This window comes from Antechinus flavipes, chromosome 6, assembly GCF_016432865.1.
Source record: "Antechinus flavipes isolate AdamAnt ecotype Samford, QLD, Australia chromosome 6, AdamAnt_v2, whole genome shotgun sequence".
Classification (NCBI taxonomy): domain Eukaryota; kingdom Metazoa; phylum Chordata; class Mammalia; order Dasyuromorphia; family Dasyuridae; genus Antechinus; species Antechinus flavipes.
Window position 1 is genome coordinate 22,427,704 of NC_067403.1, and position 20,047 is coordinate 22,447,750.

The window sequence follows — 20,047 nt, forward strand, 5'->3', positions numbered from 1 at the left end:
GAAGTGAGCAGAACCAGCTAAGTACAATACTGTACGATGATTTAATATAAATAACAGCTATTATCAGTATATACAATGACCTAAGACAATTCTATAGGAGTTATGTTGAAAGGTCCTGTTCAACTCCAGAGAAAGAACTGTGGATGCAGTATAATTCTTCTGCAGTTTATTTTTCTTGAGTTTTTATTTGTCTGTGTTTTCTTTCATAATATGTCTTAAACAAAAATGCATTTTGCATGACTATACATGTACAACCTTTGTTAAAATTCTTGTCTTCTCATTGGAATCATGTTGGAGGCAAGGGTGGAGAGAATTTGGAATTTAAAATTCGGAATTTAAAAAAATTAAAAAGAATGTTAAATTGGTTTTACAAGAATTTAGGAAAAATAAAATATTAAATAAGAATTTTAAAAAGAAAACACTAAGATGGTCATTACTGTACTTTCCAGAAATGAAAGTTTTTGATTCTACCTAAAATGCCTTGAATAATACTGTGTTACCATGGAGCCTGAGTGTCAATGACTTAATTTACTAAGTATAGATTCTTGATTCTTTGGGGAAAATTTATAAGTTTAATTGCAAAACTAAATTGTCACTTAACAGGCCCCACGGAGTTATAAATCTCTCTATCTAGAAGTAGGATCATAGGGTTCTTCACTTACCAAATATGAAAACCGTCAGCATAGTTCTATGGACATTGATCTCAAGTAATAGAAATGTATTATGAACAATGAAAATTAACTGATTTATTTTTTAAAAAGCCTTATGGTTACATATTACTACAAGCTGTGATGGATAGCAAAATAAAATTCATTTGACTTTTCTTGAGATTTTATTCCATCCAAACTAACTAGATCATCTTTTTTCATGTGTGTTACATGTGTTCCCTCTGGAAGTCTGATGAAAACCATGGCTTCCTTTTCAGAAACATGTTAAAAATTCATAAAATGCTAATCTGTAGTTAAAAGGTGAATGAAAATTTAAAAAGTAATATTTTGTTTCTTACTTTTCAAATTCATAGATTTTCTGAAAAACTATGGATTTATAGATTCCAATGTAAGAATTACTTTCTTAGACATTCAGAGGGCATAGAAGAGAAAAAGGTAAGGAAGTATCAGCCCATCAACCACTGTATATCATATTAAAGAAAAAGTACTGAGGTAGATAATCCTCTACTTATCAAGTGTTTCATTTATTGGGAGTCCTGTAGTCCAATTTTGTCATTGTGGAAAATGGCGCTGGTGGACACATGGAGAACCATTTGTTGTTGTTGTTGTTTTGTTTTGTTTTTCTCCTCAGTGATATTAAAATCCTTTTCCTAGTCTGCTTGTTCAGGTCCAACTCTATTACAGGTCTTTAATGATCCCTGTGACTATCAACTCTCATTCCTTCTGGATAATCAGTATAAAACAAACAAAAACAAACAAAAACAAAGTATTCTCCTTCCAGTGAATTATTTTTAATTTCTCCCAAACAAGAGTTTGTGGGTTCCAACATTAAAATTTCAAATATTATCCAGTAGTGGCAGTGGAAGTGGTGGTGGTGATTGAATATGGGGCATACAGGTAGTGATGTATTATTTTGAAACTATTTTGAAACACTTATGAATAATTTCTAATGGCATTAGTCAGTATATGTCTTTATATTATGCTGTTTGTTTCCCACATAAGTACCATATTGTTTTGGCTATGTTAAAAATTCAACTTCTATATTATTGCACAGATTTTTTATTCACAATTTAAGTAAAAAGAAATTTTTTATGAGTCACATTTTTTAATGTACAATGAAACTCAAAATAATCATCTTTTTCATTCAGCAAATAAAAACCATGCTGAGTATACAGGTTGAATGCAGCTCCTATTAAGTTTTGTAAATGTCATACTATTCAAATCTGATTATTTTGAAGAAAAAAATCTGTCCAATGTCCAAGTTATTTGGGAACTTAATATCTGAAAGAAGATTTAATTTAAAGATAAGCAATCTGAGTCTTAATTGAATCTTTATTAGTTAGTCCCCCTTCCTTATAGTCTTTGAACTCAGTTTCTTTATCTAAAAATAAAGCATTTACTAGATCAATGATAGAAAACTCAAATAGAAATGGTTCCACTAAACTATACATGAGGATCCTTGCCAGTTGTAAATTGACTTATAAGAATCCTGTGGTCCCTTCTATCTCTGAACCTCTGAGTCTATTATACTATGATAAATGTTGAATGCAAAGGCTATTTCCTTTGTAGATGGAATTGTCAACTTAGATGATTTTTTTTCTTTAATTTGTGGAGTTGTACGCTGTGTAAAAAGGGTCTTCTTAGCAATTCCCTAGTTACTTTTAGGGGATGAATATAAGTTTTGTCTTTTAGCATCTGATTCTGAATAAATGATCAGTAATTTGCCAGTCAGAATTTCCATCATTTAAAAAGAACTATATTCACCACATGTATATCTTGTTCTAAAGATATAAATCTTCTTTTTCACATCTTCCACCTAAGATTCAAGTAAGAGACATTAGCAGTTTCATGAGTCTCAACTCAGATATTATTTTTATATTCAAGATGTCTCTTTTTTGTGCTTATAAAAAGTAGAATCTTCTGAAGTAACACTTTGTTGCAGAAATTGTGATAGTATAAGACCTTCATGTCTTCAGATAGGGTATAACATTCAAACTCTTAATCTCTGCTTTTTGCAATTCTTAGTTCGTTTTAAGCCTCCGATCAAGTACCAATTCCTATTCAAAGACTTTCTTAATTTTAATTGTTAGCACTCCTTCAAGATATGAAATTGCTTTGCAATAATTTGTTCTGCTGAGTATAGTTTGCTTCGCCTCATCTCCCTCCAATAGAATATAATGTTTTTAGAAGCAGGGAAGCTTTCATTGTTGTCTTTATGCTCATATATCAATACCTAGCATTATATTGGAAAATAATACTAACTAGATTTTTCTTAAATTATTCAATTGACTGAATTAATATTTAGAAATGCTACAATTATCCTTGCTCATACATCTTGACATAAACAGATCCCATGGAAGTCCCTGCCTTAAAATGTTTAGTCCTTGCAAGTATGAAAAACATTACTGAGTAAATCAATTATGGCATATAGAAAATGTGAAATGTTGAATAAGAAGACTGGATCAAAAATAAGTTTATTGTATAAAATTCAATTTAGTATAATTATGTCCTATAAAGTTATGTAAAGTGTATCTATATTAAGAAAATAATCACAATATACTTTGTTTATCATGTACATATGTATTCTTCAGAATAGTCACCTTCATACAATTATAGGTGAAAAGTTTATATCATTAAAGTCTGAAAATGATTTTACATATTTTATCTTCTTTGAGACTAATAGTAATCTATAATCTTGGATCTAAAAGCTCTATTTCCCCTTTTTAGACTGAGTTCCTACTAGTTTATCTTATTTATAGTATAACATATTTTTGGTTGAATAAGGAATGAAAATATCTTTGTTAAAGGAGATAATATTTATTACAGGTTTAAAACAGAGGCAATGTTTAAGAAAACTATTATAAAAATAAGTTTTTATGTAAAAGTATTATTACCTTTGGCTACCAAATCTGCATACATATGAAAGCTGTAAAGCATTAACAATTTGAAACAATGTCTAGGCTCTTTGACTTCCTCATTTATATATATATATATATATATATATATATATATATATTATATATATATATATATATATTTGTGTTTGTTACATTTCCATAAGTAATCATGACAGACTATGTTAATATTTTTTCCTCTATCTCATTCCCTAGTTTTCTTTTCACCTGAATACATCTTGGTGTAGTTATTATCACCACACACTGTTCCTCTTCATCTTTGTTCTAATTTATGTGTTGACTTTGATATTTCCTCTAACAAGTTGGCAGTCTGACTGCACAGACAGCTGATTAAGAAATGATTCTGACACCAGAAAGTAACTATTTTCTGTCTGTTACAATATAGTTTCATTTGGGGGGTGTCATTTGGTATTTATCATGTTTAATGCTCTCTGTCTCTTCATGAACAAAAAATTGATGATAAACAGAAATGATGCTTCTGTGTAGTGTTTAGAATAGGGCTCAATTAGGCAGTCTGGTTCTCCAGAGAGAGTACCAAAAAAAAAGATGTAAAAACTGGGAAACTATTTAACAAAATAAAAATGCAATAGTACATATGAATGTGAATATATATTTCTTTAAGTTAATATGAGGCATGCAGTAACATAAAAGACCTGTATGGCTCCATTTCTTAAGAGTTTGGCAACACTGCTGTTTAATACTTTGCTTCTTTAAGACAACTCAAAATCAAACATTTACTCCAAATAAAGTTAAATCTCTAAAGAAATTATGTGATATTTATCTCCTTTACAGAAAGTGTGGGAGATCATAGACCATTTAAGTAGGATGAGAAGCCATAGATGTGTTTTAGTCTATAGAATTGCTGAAACAAACTCCAACAATAAATTAATGGAGCAATTCAAATCTGAGAATGATAAGTAGAGATGTTTCAGGGATATTAAATTCTATGGAAATGTAATACATTGTCAAGGGAAGTTCTTCATAAATTGCTAAATTTCAAAAAATATTATATTATTCATAATGATTAAATGGTTCTTAAAATGTAATTTGTATACTTATTCCCACTTAAATTATCAAAAAATGAGTTCATACCCTCTTTAGTGATCTCTTTCTATTCTTTTTATTCCAACTCTTTGAAATGGATTCAACCATACTTGCCTATTCCCTAGTCACAAAATTTCTCTGAATTTCATGTATATGTAGATTTATTTTGCTATGACACAATAAAGCAGCATGCAGATGATATTTTATACCTTTCCCTAATTGTTGGATCCATTTTGTTTCAAGCACTTTGCTTGTACATATTCTCGATCTCTCTTACCTTCTAAAGTTTTAATCATCTTTATAGCTCTCCTTTGAATCCTTTCTTATTTCTTCATATCCTTCTTAAATTAAAATCCCCTAACTGGACACAGAACTCTAATGAGAGTCTAAGGGATGCTGAGCTTAATCACTCACAGGTAACCCATCAAAAAACAAAACAAAACAAGACATATTGTCCTTTTACCCAAGACATATTTCCAAATAGGCTTGATTGGCACTAAGAGAGATCATTTCAACCCAGTCATCTCAGATCATGGAAGGTTTTATCCTTCCTTGTCACAATAACTGAGCATTATATTTCCACCTGGAGCTGTAAAGCCAGCATGTATGATTTTAAGCAAATTGAAACAATCCTTTAAGATGTTTATCTTATACTGTCTGGAATGGAAAACTTTTATCAGTTACTAAGTTTCATAATCAGCCCATTTAAAAGAAAACAGACAGAATGAGAATTTTGCTCTGCCATTAAATGAAATCAGTGAAGCCCCCTTCTCTATTAGAATAATGTTTAAAAAATCATAATTGAAGCAAATTAGAATTTAGTGAAAAGAAAGGTGCATTTTTTCCCAGTTCACCACCCCCAGGGCATTGACATTCACTTCTGTCTTCTCCAGTCCTCAATAATGAGTTTGTACACTTTTTTCTCTACCATACTTGCATATGGATTCCTTCTCCCCTTTTCTTCCTGCTTCCTTTAATATTTGACTTCTCAAATTAGAATGAAAGTGTTTTTAGGATTATCTCTCTTTCTTTTGCCTCTATTTGTATTTCCATGGCTTAGCATAATATCTATTGCATAGGAAGTTCTTAAAATATATCAGCTAACCTTATCTGATTTGAACTAAACAGTCCAATATGAAGGCACTTTAGGGTGAGTAAAAGAGCAAAGAGTGAGTGGTTGTCTACACATAATGTGAGGAATTTGTATAAATACTGTGTGTATCTCCAATATCTCTCCCCCCAAACAAAAATATGGAGACCTAGCAGAAAAGATTAAAAGCATATGAAATCAGAATGATGCATATAACATCCCTATTATCCTTCCGAGAGATGTCTCAAAGGTACTTTCAGTGATCCAGTGAGTCTTCACCAAAGAAGCTTGCATATTAAGGTTCTTGATGTTTTCAGTCATTTCTGATTCTTCATGACCTCATCTGGAGTTTTTTGGCAAAGATGTCAGAATGGTTTGTCACGTCCTTCTCCAGTTCATTTTTATAACTATAGAAATTCAAGGAAATAGGGTTAAATGATTTGCCACAGAACCCAGAGATATTAACTATTTGAGGCAAAATTTGGTCACACACACAAAAAAAAAAATGAGTTCCTAACTCCGAATCAGAACTTCATCCACTGTGTCATTTAGTTGCATATTAATACTGTTATTCAATTATACAGAGCATTTATTTTATCTGCTCATGTACCAGTTCATAGAACAATAAAAAAGTTATATATATATATATATATATATATATATATATATAGAGAGAGAGAGAGAGAGAGAGAGAGAGAGAGAGAGAGAGAGAGTAACTTGTCTCATGATTATTTTCATCGTAAACATGTATAATTTATGCATGTCTCTAAAGCCAGTACTCTCTAAGTTAAGGTTGGGTGTTGGGACAAAATTGTTGCTGTCCGTCCTCTGTTCTTGTAGAGCACCTTGTCAGGGCGGTGACATAATGACAGGCAAGTGAATGGAAGTGAGGAAGTGCTAGGCAAAGTCACTAGTCTCACTTTCTACTCCAGAGCCTAATGGATACAGTGACAAGATTTTAATTGTGGAGGGATTGTTTGTGTGGAGAAAATTGTGTCCAGGTAAAGGTATCTGCATCAGCAATCTACTGTCCTTTCACAGCAAAAAATTAAAAAAAAAAGATAAAAATGAGATAAGATTGGCAACAGTATGAGAAATAATAGTGTAAACTTACAATAGATGTTAGATGAGCTAAAAAAAATCCACTCAGATACTTTTGGAAGTTAATTCATTTATTATTTAACTAGTCAACAGATGATGTTGATAGGAGATATTTGGCATACACAAACATTGTTTGCAAAACATAACCAAAAGACCCTTTTCCCCTTCTCCCTCCAGTGGTAGAATACAATCTCCCTCCATTGGTGATATTCTCAGAAACTCAATCAGCAGATTTGGAAAAAAAAAAGAAGGATCTTAACTAAAAAACAAACAAACAAACAAATAAACTGATTCATACAGTTGTTTTTTTTTTTTTTTAAGGAAAAAAAAAAAGGTTTCTCATGACAATATAATACCAGGTTATTGCAATGACCAATTCCAGATAACCTTTCTATGCAATTTATAAAAGGAAATGGTAGAAACTACAATATGCTATTCATTGAAGATTACAAAGATTTATCAATTTAACAAGACATCATTTTGGGGCTAGAATTATGTATCTGAAGCAGACAATTGTTGTGGGCTCACAGCAGACAAATCCTTATGAAGGCTTATATTATCTAATTTAAAAACTAAAATGTGCAGAAATTGTATTGTCACAGACCAAATTTGGCTTAAAATTGTCCTGATATAATAGCAATCCATTAAAAATAAAATAAAACAAAACTTAAGATAACTGAAACAGAATTTTATAATCTTCAGATAACATGGAATGAGTAAGTGCTAAAAGCAAAGAAATCCAACAAGAAAAATCTAAATCATATGGAAGTAGGATGAGGTAAATATTTTCTCTATGACTGGATGTATGTTGAAAAAGATGTTTTTAGTGATTCTATAGAAAGTTACCCTATATGCTTAATATACAAAAGAAATAATTTTATTCACTTGAATTATATAGTCTGCAGAATACTAAATATAAAACAAAGATAGAATAGTTACTTGTTTTAAGATTATATCTCTGCCAAATCCTTTAAAAAGAACAATGGATGCTTAACAATAATAATATTTCTTTTGCAAATATTTGTAAAACACTTGATTGTTAGAGAGTACTTTGATGTACATTATAGCATTACATTCCCTAAAAAACTTGTTATGGTCATTACTAAACTATTTATGTCTCTATTTTATGAAAGAGAAAACTGAGGTCAGATAGGATATATAACCTATCAAAAATTGTTATAGCTGATAATTGTCAAAGCCATAATCTTTCTTATTTTCAAAGTCATTTAAAGCCATATCAGGTTCTTCAGGTATACAAAGAAGTTGGATTAGGCAATATCTAGGCAATAAATTATCTGCTAACTCTAAATTCTCTTCTAGTTTTCCTTACAGATCAAAAGTCTCAAACTGGAAGGACTATCATAAGCCAAATGGTCTGAACCTCTCATTTTATTATGTACAAACTGAGGACTGATTAGATTATGGGACTTATTCAAGGTGACACAGGGAGCCAACATTGGAAGTAAGATTTGGATCTGGGTCCTCTGACTACAAAGTGATCAGTTTTTCCTTTGTTCCATACTGCATCCCAAAGCTGTAATGTCTAAAATATAGATACAGTTAGAATTCAAAGTTCTAATAAAGTTGAAAAGCACTTTAGCAACAAACTTTTCTTTTTCCTCATATACACCTACTACCTTTAGAAAGTCTAATGTTCTTTAGAACAAGATGCACCATGGAGGTCAGGTACAAAAGGGTCAGAAATAACAGGAAAGATAAACACCATTTATTTTCCCATGAAAAGAATTTGTAGCTAGACTAGTGATGCAGTGCTTGCATTATGCTGACAAGCAAGCTCTTAAGACTTATGTTGAAAGCTAGGTATAGGAAAATAATAATGTGCAATTGTGCATAGTTTTTGAAGAATGGTGGTAACATCAGTGTTACCCTGTCCTTGCTGACTGAATCAGTCTTGTTTATTGGTGTCTACTTTAGGGGCAAAATCTCTGCAAGAACATTGGAGTTGAACTTAATGGATAAAGATTTAATATTGCATTTGGGATATTATTCTACAGAGACATATTTTGAGGTATCCTATTTATATCAAATTAATGTCAAGGTTGCTTCTAAAAGTTTATGCTATTCTGAACAACTTTGTTTGCAAGACAGAGAATGTGCTCAAAATTCAGGGTCATTTTTTTTTCTGGTCAGGCAAGCAAACAATGGCATAGTCAAGCATTGTTTTTATATTTTCTTCCCTTATATATTTTCCCTATTACTTAATAATTATTTAATGTCAAGTAGATTTATAAGGATTGTTTGTGTGTGTGCATTTGTGTATAAATAAGTGAATTGACACTTGTTTAATTCACATTAATTTCTGAAATACATTTTCCCTCAGTTTTTATTTTGTGATAGTTTTTGGGTATTTATTGGGTATTTATATCATTTAAGGAGCTGAGGTGAGTTTGGATAGGAGAGGGGAAGGAAGGATCAGGCTTCAAAGTATTAGACGGACAGATCTTTATGTCAGGGGATTTAAAGTCATATTTATAAAGATTAATTAAAAGGGGAAAAACACAAAAGGAGACAAATGTCGAGGAAAATCAGAACTTATAGACTGACCCTGCTATAAAAACCACTTCCTTCCCATCATGACTGACATTAGCCTTGCATCCCAGTATCATATTCTTTATCTCCTCTTCATGGGACAATCAGATGCAGGCACTTGATTACTAGCATGAGTGTCAGACTTGTCATTCTTTGGCTTCGGTTTTTTACTCCTCCCAGAGGAAGAACATCTTTCCCTTTGAAAGAGCCCTTTTATAAAGCAATTTTTTTTTTAGTGATATCATTTACCATAGTATCTACTACTGTAATTGTCCTCTAGACTGCCTAGAATCTATAGAAAATGGGATTTGAGCTAATCCTTGAATAAAGATTTTTATAGGCACACAGCCACTCAGTCAAGAGGCGTAATTTTTAGGCACTTGCTATGTGTCAGTCACTACAATAAGCAATAGGGATACAAATGGGGGGTAGTTCTTGTCATTGAAAAGATTAAAATAGAATGGAGGAAGAAAACACTCAAAAGAAAGCTGAAAAGCATAGGGTGGGAGGTGGGGAGAAAATACCTGGAACAGAACCATGATGGAGCATTTCAAAGAAGTCCAAAAGCTGTGGAGCTGTTGGGAAATAGGAAGAAAAATTGTATTGAGTTCCCTCATTAGGGGCCCCTAGAGCCCCTTAGCTTTTCCCATCAGTCACAAAACCGAGTTAAACAGCGGGCATTCATTAGATGTGAGGTCAAAGCAGATTCAATCTTGCAATAATATAATGAGATTTTTCAGTGATAAGTTTCCTTGGAAAGAAAGGCATGATGGACAAGTCCAAAAGTAGTACAGCTGGTGGGAAATAGAAAAAGAATTAAAAAATGTTTAATTGTGGAAGAAAAATAGAAAAGAAACAAAACATGTTTTAATAGACTATTTTATAGTACAGGAATATTAGTGAGTTGAATATATGTATAATATATATATATTTAATTTATTTTTATTGATCCTCCCATTTATTAACACCATGATCATTTCTATATATCTTTTCACCACCACCCTATATTATATATATATACATATATATACAAATATATATGTATACATACACGTACACACACACACACACATATATACACCTTATCTGATATCTCTTGGAATGAAAATGAAATAAGAAAAATCTACTTATCTTACCAAGTACATCCCAAAATACATGTAATATTCAGTCCCTCTAGTCCCTTATCTCTTTGAGGAGAACTGAATGTATTATTATGTGTTCTGGATGTATATGTACTAGAAAACATAGTTAGCAAAAGAAAACTCTTACTCTTCTTTTAAAAGGAATGTCTATTGATAAAATGTTGAGCCAGAGACATAAATGGAATACCACCATTAGTCCAACAAGCCCTAAGCTCCATGATTTAAAATTATGTCCACTGAGAATCCTTATGACTAAAGATTCAACCTTTTTCTATAACTACCTATATAATAATATCTACTTAGGATATTTATATAGTGCCAATTTGTTTTCTTCTTCCATTCTAATACCCTAAAGCATATTCAATTAGTTGAATCTCTGGGATGATTAAGCTTTTAAAAATTAAAATGCCACCTTTAACCACTGTATGTTTCTTGTAAAAAATTCCTGTGAGCCTGTGTTCCCAGGTTCCTTGTGACCTACCTCATTTTTCTCCTGTATTCTAGAAATCCTTCCCAATGAATTCTCTAATTGAACAAAATCCTCTTCTTCTTTAATCACTTTCATGGCAAACTTTATTTTATAACCAAAAAGAATTTGGGCTGATAACTCATTTTATGACTTAGTGACTTCCATACCAAGCTGAGAAAACAATCAAAACCCCACGAAACTCCAGAGACATGCTAATCATATGTTATTAGATATTAAATGTATAATCCTAAAGATATTGCTCCTACTATGTACAATGTTCTATTAGTTTTTTCACTTCACTTTCCGTCATTTCATGTCAATTTTTTTAGGTTTTTCTGAAACCATTCTGCCTGTCATTTCTTAGAACACAATAAAATCCCATCACAATCCTATACCACAATTTGTTTAGCCATTCCTCAATTGATAGACATCTCTTAATTTTCAACTCTTACCACCATGTAAAGTATTGATATAAATATTTTTGCACAAAGAGATCCTTTCTTTTTATATATCAATGGGATATAGCCCTAGAAGTATTATTGGATCAAAGGGTCTACATAGATAATATGTGGAGTAGAGTTCCAAATTTCTCTGCAGAATGGATGAATCAGTTCAATTTATAATTATACCTCATTGACTGTTAACTGATAGACAAGAAAGATTGAATACTTTATTTATATTTCCATAGATAAGAACTATCAGAGATGGCTCATGAGTCTAGGAATTCTTTATTTCAATTTTTAACAAGTTATCCACTTCAGGGAATAGGAGATTAATGAATTATTTGTGTTAATGTCTTATGGAAGAAAGGCAAAATTCACATTGTAATTAATTACTGCTGATCTCTTCTAGTAAACATGATATTTCAGGTAGTACAAGGGAGTTAATATAAAGCTTCTAATGAAAATGAAATGTTTTAGATTCATTCTTCTTGGAGGCCAGGATGGCCCTTCCTATTTAATGTAACCTGACCCAATCTACATTCTCAAAGTAATTTGATTTTTTTCCCCCTCTCCAAAGTGCTATCAGGTAGCAGCCAATTCTCCAGGGAATCTCTTCATGCTGAGATTGCACCAGCTAGTGATTGCACTACTGAATCAGTCTGTAATCAATCTTACATCCTACTGATCTCCTTTGGTATTTTCTTTTTGATCACCACCTAATGGGAAACACAGCATGCTAAAAGGATAATAAAGTTTCATCTAATTGTAGCTACGTTCAAAAGGCCTCTGGGTACCTGTTTTGCCCTCTAATGAAAGAGTTCATAACACCGTCGATTTCTTACAAAACAGATTGTTATATTGCAACGTTCATAAGATTTGTCTCAAAAATAAAAGCATTATTATCCAGCTTGATATGTTCTTAAAATAAATAAGCTTTCATCTTAATGTCAAATATCCACATAAACTTCCTTCCTTGAATTCTTTGTTTCCTATTTTGGATCAAGATGAGTCACCTATGGTCATAACACTAAAGGTAAAATAAGAAGTTTTAATAGTATTTGTCAAGATGGAGCAATTGAAGCAAGGATATTTCTGATCCAACTTCTAGCTATAAGAATTATACAGAAACTCTTATAAAATCCTTTGTCAGTGAGATCACAGATTTCTTAAAAACCATTGGACACTTAAAATCTCCCCTCCCCAGTTTTCCAGATTAATGAACTAAAGCCCAGGAAAATTAGCTGACTTGTCCCCACATCACATAGGCAGGAAAGCACAGTCAGTATTTGAATACTAGTTCCTTTGAGATTATATTATATATTAAAGATCTCCCAAAGCTCTTCAATAATCTTTTCTAAGTGCTTGCCTGTGACAGTTATTGTAATAAATGGTGGGTAATTTCTTGAATTTAATTTACCAAATATATTCAGTGGAATACACATGTTCATACATACACGCATATGTCTGTGTGTATATTATATGTATGTATGAATGTGTATATTCCATGCTAGGGAATGAAATCATTTCCATTTGAATTATCTTAAGAAGATTCTGAAGATCACTTGGCAAGGTAAGATATCAGACACTGAGGTCTTTCCTTGAACTAAACTGCCAAGAATTCAAAATCTACTACAGAGAGCGTAAATCCGTTGGGCTGCCCACATTGTTCAATGTCAAATATACGGTTGCCAAAAAACTGTTTTGTGGACAACTCATACAGGGAAAGCACTCATGTGGTAGTCAGGAAAGGTGATTCATGGACACTTTCAAGGTCTCTTTTAAGAACTTTAGAATTGGGATATGGGAAAAACAGCCACAGGACCACCCAGCATGGAGTACCCTCATTAAAGAAGGTGCTGGGTTCTGTGAACAAAGCAGAATTGAAGTAGCTCAAAAGAAATGTGAGATGCGTACATTTAGAGAATCCACCCCAAATATTCAAATGGACTATTTCTATGTAACCTGGGGCAGAGCAATCTGAGCTCCTATTGGTCTGATCAGCCAGTTACAAGCACTGTAACTTAACCACTTTAACATAATGATATCTTTTTGGTCTTCTTTGAGAAAAAAGGATAACCACCAACTACACACACACACACACACACACACACACACATATACACACACACACACATATATATATGTGTGTATATGTGTGTGTGTATATGTGTGTGTGTGTGTGGTTGGTGGTTGTCCTTTTAGATATAAATATATAATTTATATATATTTATGTACAACATATGTTTATATACACATTTATACCTATATACAAACATACATATATGTATATATACATGTATATACATAAAATTTTAGTTATATATACACATACTTCAAATAAACTTACACAATACTATATTTTATGTGTGTTTTCATGGATCTTTACTACCAATTACTCCAATTTTTGCCATGTCAAGAATCTAAGAATGATTATATTTCCTTAACACATTACCTAACTTCCCTTCTATTCGAAAATACCAATAAATAGCTATTGGATTATTTCATACTTCTTCCAATAAAGATTTTATTATTGTAAGATAAGTGGTACCAGAGAGACCATTTAAAATGAATACATGCAGAATAGGGACACATATTTAAGGAAATTTATGTCACAAGTGCTACTACACACAGATTCTTGGAATGAATGAATGGATCTTATGTCACTTTTTTGCTGTATTTTTTCTAATAACATTTTGTGATAATAGAAGACTATGTCCTTCACTTCCTATCTGATTTTCATATCATGATTAGAGAGAAGGTTATTATTACAAAGATATAGTAAGATTATCTGTTTTCCCAAGGGCCTCTTTTCATCCTTTAAAAATCTTTTTTTTTTTTTTTCCTTTTAAGTTCTCTGATAGATGTGCATCTTCCAAAAGAATGGATGGGAATTAGGTCTACAGTTAGCCCCAGTGTGGAAAAGAATATTTAAGATGGAACCTATTTTGTAAATCCTATCATCATCTAAGGGAGGGAACAATGCCTAGAAGAATGCAAATTGTGTGTGGTGGGAGTGAATTTGGGATAGAAATTATGCTACATAGAAACCAAGTCATGCTATCATTTAAATTACATTCTTCTCTGCAAAGACCAAGTTGACATGGAAAAAATGGCCCCATATAGGGATTAAGTTTTCATATTTATGCCTTATTAAGTAAATATTCTGTAAAAGGAAACTGATTAGTTGTGGCTATATGGAATTGCAATTAATTCATTGGGATATTCCTATACTTAGGGTAAATCATTAGTGGGCTTGTAGTCATTTGTAGAGAGCCCAGCCAGGCAGACCCTTTTAATGTTTCTGGAAAATAGTGGGGGAGGGATAAAATGCCTCTGAATAATAACTTTAAACCCCAGGTACAGGATAGTCAGTGTTACCTATCATTAAACATGATAAATTCTTCATTTGGTATTAAAACTATTAAAGCAACAAACAATGCTCATGAAGAACTAGATTTGATAGTTTTATCTAGAACTTGGTATGCCAGATTAAATTAATGTTTTTTTTTTTTTTTAACAAAATCAATATTAGATGATGACATTGAGACTGTTATATAGTTTCTTTGGTTCTTAGCAGAGCATACAATAAAATTTTTCATATTATTTTTATGCAAAAGATGGACAACTGAGGTCTAGATGACAGTATACTTAGTGAAATTAGTTGAATGGCCATATTTAAAGAATATTTGTTAATGGTATCTTTACCTTTTAAAGAGACCTCTAATAGAGTTCCTTATGCATTCCTGCCTCGATTTATTTTGTTGAATGTTTTAATTACTTTCTTGGATTAAGAGCAAAGGTGATTTGCTTTTCTGGTTTTCTAACAATGCAAAGGTCGTGGGGATAAGTTACATGTTTGGTTACGCTTACATCCCAAAATATTTCAATGGAATCAATACTGCACATCTATAACTAGGAGAATTACAGTTCTACCATACTCTACCCTGGTCAGAGCAAGTCTATGACATTGTGTTTCACTTGGGTACCACTATTATAAAAGGATACTGGTAAAGCTGTTGAGTGTGTTAAAAGTGAGCAATCATGATAGTGAGAGAGTTCTAGAGGTCACAGTATAGGAGAATTTTTAAAAGATCCTAAATTTATTGAGTTTAGAGAAATGTGGCTTGGAAATGAGGGGGGAATCTGAGTGTTATCTGATACTTGAAAGTCCATTATGTAAGAGTTGTAACTTATTCTGTTTAGCCTTGGAGTACAGGCCTCTTAACTCTAGTTAGAAATTATGAAAGGCTTAACAAAAGAAAAAAAAAAGTAATAAAATTTGAAATGTAAAATAATAATAATAATAATTAATAATAATAATAAATTGACTGCATTAGGAAATAATCCTCAAGTGGCTTTTCAAATAAAATGGAATGGGTGCTTATCAAATAATTTCTTATAAAATGAATCTTTGTTCAATCATGGATTGGGACTAACATTAAGGTTTTATGAGTTTGTGAAATTCATTTCCAGTGTTGGGAAGGAATCCAAATATGTCTTGCAAACACTTTTAAAAATTATCAAAAATGATGAATGCATACTTCTCCATTCTTAAATACAATAAAATTAAATATGAATGGGGAACATGTCAGAATGCTGAAATAGAAATACTTCTAAGTTTGGAGTGAAAAAATTTGATTTGAAATCCAAGTACAAGTTAGGTACCAAAAAAAAAAAAAATGAGTATGTGACCTTGATCAAGTCACTTTAGCTTTTTTTTTTTTTTACTTCAACTTCTTCATCTACTAAATAGGGATAAGAATGTGTAGATGATATGCCTTGAAGGTGTGTTAAGTCAACAGATTTTTAAACTTTATTGCTTTACAGAAATGTAAATTATTTATCATTATGGGGAAAAGGGAAGATAAAATGTATGGCTAAGGAATTTCCAGAACTTGTGTCTTAAGCAAGTCTTCAATTTAAATCCTGGTAAGTTGTGTTTATGTGAGGTATGCTATAAATGAATTATATGTGAAATGTATAAGTGAATGAAACTCTCTAGACTAGTTTCCTCATTTATAAAAGGAAAAGCTTAGACTATGAAATCTGTAAGTTATCTCTAGCTTTTAAACCCCATACCCTAATTGTGTTTGTGAGGGCATTTATGCTGTATTTATGGGGTTTTTTTCCACCTTATTTTTCAGTATTTTCATTCTAACAATTCAGAGAATACCGACGCAGTTTTCTTCCAAGGAATAGTATACATTTGGTACTATGGACATGATATTTCAATTTATCAAACTTTATTATGTAAAGCCACATTTAAAGGAGAAACAATCAAAGTATCTTTCACCTCAAAGAATCCTTTTAAGTGATGATTGGAATTTTATCTATAATATCTTGCAAATAAAAGGGAAAAATGGAGAGTGAGGCTTATATATAACTAGGTTTGAATAATACAAAACAAAAATGTTTTAGAAATCATAAATTCATCATTGTAATTTGAACAGTTCTAACTTTCTTTGAAAAATTTGCATATTTTGACCATTTCCAAAATAAATGTCCACAATAATTGAATACTTTTGCTTATCGCATGCAAAAAGTCAGCTTTGAAAAATATATCAGAGTTAAGGTAAGATAATTTCTCCTCTTAAAGTTGGGGAAATTGAGGTCCAGAGAGGAAATGAGATTCTTGGACTCCTGACCCCAGTGTAGTATTATCTCCACTATTTCATATTGATAGCTTCACCTTTGTCTTATTTCTTCTATGTCTCAAGAGCTTGTTAAGCATTTCTATGTAGTCTTGTAAAAACACTAATGTACAGGATAGATTCTTCATTTATTTGTATGATTATTTATGAAACACAGGATAAGCCTGAGGAAAAGCAAACATATATCTGCAGGGTTACCAGATGTTCGTTCTTTTTTACAATAATCTTTCCTCTCTGTAACACAAAATAAATGTTTCTCTTTTGCTTTTACTACTAAATTTTCTACTATGATTACTGAAAAAAAAATAAAAACCCTCTATTTATTTTTGCCATTTTTAACTGATGTGCTATCTCTATACTGGTTAAAAAGACCCCGGAGAGGATTTTGATTCTGCAAAGCCCAGAGGAAACATAAAATAGGATAGAGTGAAATTTATTCTGGACTTAGAATGAACCTTGTTCATATAGAAGTGAAATTAACCTTCTTGCTCTGTTCATTGACCTCAAAGCTGTAGCCAAAGACAGAACATTGATGGTGAGAGTACTTAATCTATCTGTGGCCTTCTGCTTTGCTGACTTTACAATTCTGCACCGCCATTGATTTAAGCTTGCACAGTGACATGCCTCCAGATTATAAATTTAAGAAACAGATCAATCCAGTCCTTTTGAGATGCTTTAAAATCCTTTTAGGAATTAAAAAATATGTTATACTGAGTCAAATTGCATCTTCCATTAAATTGTGATGTATATGGAATCTCAGTATAACATTAAATGGTTTTAATATAAAAAAGTATGGGATGATGAAATGGGCACTTGGTTTGGAGAGAGGATAATGGGGATTTATTTCATGTATAGGTTGGATAAGATGGCCTCTGAGGTTCTTTCCAACTCCCACATACTTTGATTATGTTAAGACCTCTTCTAAAGTTCTGGATTTGTTACTTGCTTAGGGGAATATTGGGTTAACCAATAAAGTATTCTGGGATTTGGTTTTCTCATTTAAAATAGATGGAATGGATCTAATAATAACTAAGATTTATTCCAGAAATAAATCCTGAAAATCATGGAATACCATGATATATCCTGGATACCATGATATATCCTGAAACACAACTGTGTCCCAGGATATATAAATATAAAGTACAGACATTACCATGATACTTTTTCGCACCAAGAATTTAGATCTAACATCTATACTGGATTTTTAATTGGTTCAAATTGTAATGGGCTGAGGCTTGAGTTGATGCACTCAGGTCCCAAGCACCTGAGGCTTAATAGTAATTGGACCATATTCTATTAATATATAAGCTTGGAGAAAGAATGCCCCCTCCCACCGTCACTCTTTGTGCAAGTCCTGATGTGTTGTATAGGAAATGACAATTTTGGTGGGTGGAGGCAGGTGAGTGGAAAAGGAAAAGGAGGAGAGACTGTTTTTTTGCTTTTTGCCATTGCGACGACCTTTCTGTTTGTAAATGGCCTATCATTGGAAGGATTGGTAGACACAGGTGCAGATGGTACAGTTATTAGAGGTGCCAATTGGCCCAGTCACTGGCCAAAGATTAAAGCAGACACTTATATGTCTGGAATAGGAGGATCAATAGCAGCTGAAGTTAGTGCTGCCCCTATGAGATGGACTTTTGAAGGCAAAACAGGAGTTTTTACTCCTTTTATAGTTGAAAAAATCCTTATCAATCTGTGGGGAAGAGACGTTTTACAACAATTGGGGTTAAAAATGAGTACTTCGGTTTTTTAAGTAGGGCTGCTGTTGAAAGCTTGCCAACACTTTCACCTGTTCCTATCCAATAGAAAACTGATACACCAGTGTGGATAGAACAGTGGCCCTTAGGTAGCGATAAAATTCAGGCCTTATTAGATATAGTACAGGAGCAGCTTGAACAAGGGCATTTACAACCTTCTCTAAGTCCTTGGAATTCACCAGTGTTCATTGTAAAAAAGAAATCAGGAAAATGGAGGATGCTTACTGATTTAAGAAAAGTGAACGAACAGATGGAAACTATGGGAACTCTTCAGCCTGGACTTCCATCTCCTACTCAATTACCTAGAGAGTGGCCTCTTTGGGTCATCGATATTAAGGATTGTTTCTATTCTATCCCTCTGGATAAGGAGGATATGAAGAGATTTGCCTTTTCGGTGCCCAGTGTTAACTTAGCTGAGCCTTATAAAAGATATGAATGGACAGTTTTGCCACAGGGAATGAAAAACAGCCCCACTATGTGTTAAATGTATGTTGCTGCTGCTCTTGCTCCAGTAATAAAAGCATTTCCAAAAATTATGCTATTACATTATATGGATGATATATTGGGATGTGCACCTGAGGAACATATGCTAGAAGCATGTCTACAAAAGACCATAGAATCACTAAGATACTACAAATTATACACAGCTGAAGAGAAAATTCAAAGACATGTTCCTTTTCAATATTTAGGATATGAAGTATACCCTAAGGTGCTTACAGTACAAAAACTGTCCTTAAGAACAGAGAAGCTAAACACCTTAAATGATTTTCAGAAATTGATAGGAGATATCCAATGGATGCGACCAGTGTTAGGCTTGACTACCTATCAATTACAACCGTTATATGACATTTTAAGGGGAGGAGATGGCTCAGTGGGTAGAGCACCAGCCCTGAAGTCAGGAGGACCTGAGTTCAAATCCAGCCTCAGACACTTAACAATTCCTGGTTGTGTGACCATGGGCAAGTCACTTAACTCCAACTGCCTCAGCAAAAGCAAAAAGAAGAAGAGAAACAAACAGAAAGGTCGTCGCAATGGCAAAAAGCAAAAAGCAGTCTCTCTTCCCTTTCCTTTTCCACTCCCCTGCCTCCACCCACCAAAATCGTCATTTCCTATACAACACATCAGGACTTGCACAAAGAGTGGGCGGGGGCCATTCTTTCTCCAAGCTTATATATTAATAGAGTATGGTCCAATTACTATTTAGCCTCATGTGCTTG